Genomic DNA, 6,017 nt, shown 5'->3' with positions numbered 1-6,017 from the left:
CTGCAGAGAGCAGAGGGAAGATAACGGGTTCCCAGTCGCCCGCTCCCTAACCTCTCTCCAGTCTGTGAACTTAACTCAGGCTTTTCCCGCACGCTTAATCCTCATCGTTCCTCAACTATCTTGCCCTAGATCCCTGGAAAGCTGGACTGTGAACTCCCCACGAGTCTTCAGGAGTGAGAGCCAAAGCCATCTGCATGCCCAGCTGTGGGATTTCCTTGTCGTTTCCTGTTCTATCTAGCTAACTCATAAGCCTAGCTGGAGAAATGCGTTAACAGTAGTATTTTACTAGTCTTATATACCATTTCATTCTTCGCAGTATATCCGCATTTTAATAGCAAAAAGCACGATTTGTGCACCACATTATTTTTAGTAGTAAAAATATTTAATAGTAAAAAGCACGATTTTATGCTCCACATTATAACAGAACTGATGTTGCAGAAAAATACATATCCCCTTGCACTGCATTCCACTAGCAACCATTTGGGTTGTCATAGTTAAGTCCAAGCCCTTTGTACCTGTCCACTGCACTCTTCTTTAGCATCCTCTACTATTGCCAACCCAAAGCCTTAACTTTTTGCTTGTGTAACACTAAATTGGCGTTGTCTGAGCACTCTAGGCTCTGTAATCTTGTGCTCCTGTAGCTCCATCCTTGCCACCTGACTACCACCCCAGAAGCATCTTCATTAAACTGTGAGTTTCTTCCGGATAAGGACTTTATCTTTCCCCTTTTTATTTCTCCGGCTTCAAATATAATGTAGCGGGTATTCAGGAAGTTCCCTGTGAATGAATATAATGAATGAATAAATTCTGTCTAGATCTAATTTCTCTAATGTTCTGTGAACCTTGCCTACAAATCTATCTTAATTTTAAAATTTATTATAATGTATTTACCTATCTTTCTTACTAGACTGAAATTGTCTTCGTTGCTTTTCTATCCCCAATTTCTAGCACAATGCATGTTGAATGTTTTAAAAAAGAAAAAGGAAATTGAAAGTCTTACATCTTGTATGTTTGGCTACTTTTACTTAATAATCTCTCCTCTCCAGCCTCCTCAAGACCTATTATATTTTCCTTACCCCTAGCATCTTCAGTGTCAGACTCAGTAGCTCCCAGTTCGTGACCTTTTAACCCCTCCTCCTTGGACCGTAAGAATACTCTGTATTCAGTATCACAGAGGAATGACATGCATATATATTCTGGAGTTAAGCTGTCTGAAACTCACCTCCTTATCAGCTATGAGTCCTTGTGCATGACAACCCCTGCAAGCCTCAATTTCCTCCTCATCATTGGGTTATTGCGAGACTTAAATTTATTTGAGCACAGTTAAATACCTGACACAAAAGAAGTACTCAATAAGTATTAGCTAGTGCAATTATTCAGGTGAAAACAAATTAAGACTGACATGGAGGACATCATTACTGACAAAAGTCTCCTGCTATGTGTTGGTGTATGAACCATGGACAATGATATGGATTTTTCAAATCTTTATAATAACCACAATTAATATAAGCTTCTCCTAATCATAATTAAAACAGACTCTTCTAAACTTTCTGTCATCATTTTGGAAAATGAACAGAAAACATGTTTCTTGGCATTACAACTCTATCAGGATATCATACAATAAGTGGAGGGTGCTTTCTTGAATACACTAGTTTGAAAAGCCTGTGAGGCATCCGGGGGAGCTAACTAGCACACAGCTGGATATGCTCATCTAGAGGGCAGGAAAGAGACCTGGGAATAGCTATGGATTTTAGAGACATCAGCATATGTAGACACTGGGCTGGGCCATAGGAGTAATGCCTTCTGGGAAAAGCTCACAGTGTGTGAGAAATAGAGCACTGATTGTAGACTTTTGTCTTCTATTAAAGTTTTAAGGTTTAATTTTAAGAGAGGATGGCATGAGGGAAAGAAGTGATGTGGTAAATGATTCTGAAAAGACAGAATATGCAATATATTTTCCGTTTGCTCTCTGTAGGTACACTCTTACCTTTGTCCTGTTATTTGCTCTGGAATGCTGATCAATATGAACCATATCAACAGAGCTCCAATGCCCTCTGGTTTCTGTTTGGGTTTGTTTACTGAAGAACACTAATAGGAGATTAGAGAATTAGAGGAGAGTGAAGTCAGAATATTCATTCTCCTGCTCCAATCCTTAGCGGCTTCCCTAAAGTTGGTCATACCCGTAAGTGAAGATTACATCTTTCTGCTATGGTCTGAGTGTTTGTGTTCCTCCAAAATTGCTAGGTTAAAATTCTAACCCCAAGGTGATGGTACTTGGAGACGAGGCTTTTGGGTGGTGATGAAGTCACAGGGTTGGAGCACTCATTAATGGAATTAGTCTCCCAATAATAGAGGCTGAGAGACAACCCTCACTCCTTCCACTATGTGAGGACGCAGTGGGACAATTCCACCTTTGAACCAGAAAGTAGGCCCTTCCCAGACACTGAATCTGCTGGCACTTTGATGTGGACCTCCCAGCATCCAGAACTGTGAGAAATAAATTTCTGTTGTTTATAAGCCACCCAATCTATGATATTTTTGGATAGCAGCCCAAATAGACTAAGAAACTTTCTAAATGGCAGACTTCAGTTCTAGGCACAAAATCTCAGAGGCTACTATCGCTAGATTACTGTACTGTCTTGTAGTTCCCTGTACCTTTATAAATAAAATTTATTCAAATTGTCCTATTTTTAATTTGTTACTCCATATTATACAACATTATGAATTAGGTAATAAATCTAACCAAAGTAAACCACTGAAGATATTTTTTTTCTCATTGTCCTGGTTCTCATTGTCTTGTGAAAAAAATTATTTATTCATTATTTTATATTTATTTACATTTAAGTCACCAAACCTTTTTAAGAAAATATTAGCAGTATGAATGGGTTTGTCTTAATTTTCATGAGGAAAATCCCTTCCTTTTTGTACAAATTACAGAGTAATCATTCCCAATGATTATTCATTCCCAATTCCCATCATCAAGAAATGAGATACAAGAAATTTGTATAATTTCCAGTAAACATTGTCAAATGTTAGATACCATCATTATAAAGTCTTGGAGTGTCCACATGTGCATGGAACAAATTAAGCAATGACAATAGCTCCTCAGGTGAAAGCAAATGAAATCAAAGTGAGCGAGCATATAGGGTAGCATTGTCCAATAGAAAAATGATGCAAATCACATAAAATTTTAAATTGCCTAGTAGGCACATTTTTTAAAGGTGAAAAGAATCACGTGAAAGTAATTTTAGTAGTATATTTTTATTTAACCCAATATGTCCAAAATATCACCTCAACTTGCAATAAACACTATTAATGTGATATTTTACATTCTTGTTATTTGTGCTAAGTCTTCTACAGCTGGTGTATGTTTTACATGTATAGCACATTTCAGTTCATACTAGCCACATTTCAAATATTTAATAACCACAGATAACTAGTGGCTACCATATTGGAGAGTACAGAGAGCTGTGGCCACTGAGAGTTGGGCAAACATAGAATGAAGTAAATAAATGTGCCAAATAGCTACAGAGTACATATTGTTTATAGAACACAGTGTTAGATGTTTGAAGATCAATTCAAAAGTAAAGGATATGAATTGGGTATGAATCTCAGACTACAGAGTCTGCAAATAACAACTTCCTTTGTGATTCATAGTTGTTTTCAATTTCTTTTACAAATTTCTTTTCTTTCCATGAAAGTAGCTTACCCTTCCTCTCCTTGAAATTGTGTTGAGAGGATGAGGCTTGGAGGAGTGTGGCATCTGGTCCTCTGTTGTCATCTGCTGAGATGTACATACTTTGGCCTTTCTGGTCCTCAGTCATTTATCCTTCATTCAGGTAAATTGCTCATGTTTGTTTTTCATTCCAGGTTCTCATTGAGCGCTAAGTCCAGTTTCCTCTTAACTATCCAGAAAGTATTCTCTTCCTCCAATCTGAAACCATGGGAACCTGTGAGGTCGTCTTAGAGTCTTTTGTCTAGACACACTACAAGACCATTTCTTCTCATCCTGTACTCTAGTTTCAGGGATATCTAGGCCCTAATTAGTTCTGGGGCATTGCCCTGGGAGGAGGTTGTAGGATGGGAAGGACAGAGCATACCGTCTCTTTGCTCTCAGATCTAGACTTTGACTCTGACTGATGACATATTCTTCTAGCCTTTCCAAATAATGTCTGGTCTTGACCTTAACTTTTGAAAGTCCAAAGTCAAAAGTGAAGACTTCAACTCTTAGTGTCAGAACTCTTTTTTTTTTTTTTTTTTTGAGACGGAGTTTTCGCTCTCATTACCCAAGCTGGAGTGCAATGGCGCGATCTCGGCTCACCGCAACCTCCGCCTCCTGGGTTCAGGCAATTCTCCTGCCTCAGCCTCCTGAGTAGCTGGGATTACAGGCACGCACCACCATGCCCAGCTAATTTTTTGTATTTTTTTAATAGAGACGGGGTTTCACCATGTTGACCAGGATGGTCTCGATCTCTCAACCTTGTGAGTCACCCGCCTCGGCCTCCCAAAGTGCTGGGATTACAGGCTTGAGCCACCACGCCCGGCCAGTGTCAGAACTCTTATGATGACAACTCCTCCCTGAGGCAGTAAACATAAAATGGTTTAGCTACAGTTTGCATGGAAAAAATGTTGTGGTGTAGCAGGAAATGTTATTTTTACAGGAATAATTTATGACATTAGTTTATAATCTAGTTTAGAATCATTTATAGAATTGTTGCCAACTTTATTGAGATATAATTGATAAATGAAAAATGTAAATATTTAAGGTGTACATCATGATGTTTTGATATATATACATTGTAAAGTGATGACTGCAATCATGTAAACTAATATACCCACACATATATTCATTACATGGATCTATTAATAGTAACTATATGAGGTTACTGTTTTGTTAATGCATACTTATACTTAATAGTAATATTATGGATTACTTTTAAATTATTATGGAAACCATAGTATCAAAATGAAAGAATGTCATTATCTATTAAGGTATAACAAAACAATTTGAAAGAGATTAAGTCAAAGATTGCACTGAGAGTAATTACAATAATTAATATAATATATAATTATTAATATGTATTCGCAAAATGGTAACCTCACATAGTTACAATTTTGCATATACGATGAGAACATTTAGGATCTATTCTCTTACCAAATTTCAAGTGTACAATGCTGCATTGTCAACTGGAGTACCATGATGTACAATATATCTCCAGGACTTAGCCATCCTCCCTAAATGAAACTTTGTAACCTTTGACCCTGATGTCTTCATTTTCCTTATCCCCCAACTATAGATTTTTTTTTAAATTCTTAGGTGTTAGTCAGAATAAGATATTGTTTAATGAGAATTTCATTCCACTTAGCTCAGTACAACCAATTAAATTGATGGTTAGAAGTAAATAAAAAAGAAATGGCATTTCTTGTATGTCCATTAAAAAGCAAAACATCAACCACTGCACAATCAGTTCCTTAAATGTTAAGTAATTACTGTTCTGCTGATCTGAGGTTAATGAGTCTTCTTTCACTAAGTCATTTGCCAAAGGACAAAAAAAAAAAAAAAAGAAAACCTTGATGTGACTTCAGTAGACCTGAGTTGGGACCTGAGATTCTGCCTTTCTTACAAGCTCCTAGGTGATGATAACAATACTGACCCAAGTCATAAAAAGAAGTATTCTCACTATAGTATTGAGTAGCTGGAAATACGGAGCTGCTTTTTTTTTCTTTTCCTAGCATTCTTCTTACATGAGGGAGCAAATCTTTGCCATTACCCAGAAATATTGAGAAACACCTCAAAAGAAAAAAAATCAGAGCAAATCTTCAGTGGAGTTAGCGCCTGGGAAGGGGCATTAAGGGGCTTCTGAGAATCTGGATGTTGGTTACGTAAATGTGTACACATTCACGTAACAGCTGAACATACATGATTTGGGGACTTTTCTGTATGCATACATGTTTTGTTAAAGGATTTATTTTTAGCAGAGCGGGCATGGCTGAGATCCCAGCATTTTGGGAGGCCA

The sequence above is a fragment of the Saimiri boliviensis genome, chromosome 3 (genome assembly GCF_048565385.1).
Source record: "Saimiri boliviensis isolate mSaiBol1 chromosome 3, mSaiBol1.pri, whole genome shotgun sequence".
NCBI classification, from domain to species: domain Eukaryota; kingdom Metazoa; phylum Chordata; class Mammalia; order Primates; family Cebidae; genus Saimiri; species Saimiri boliviensis.
This window is presented reverse-complemented; position numbering follows the sequence as displayed.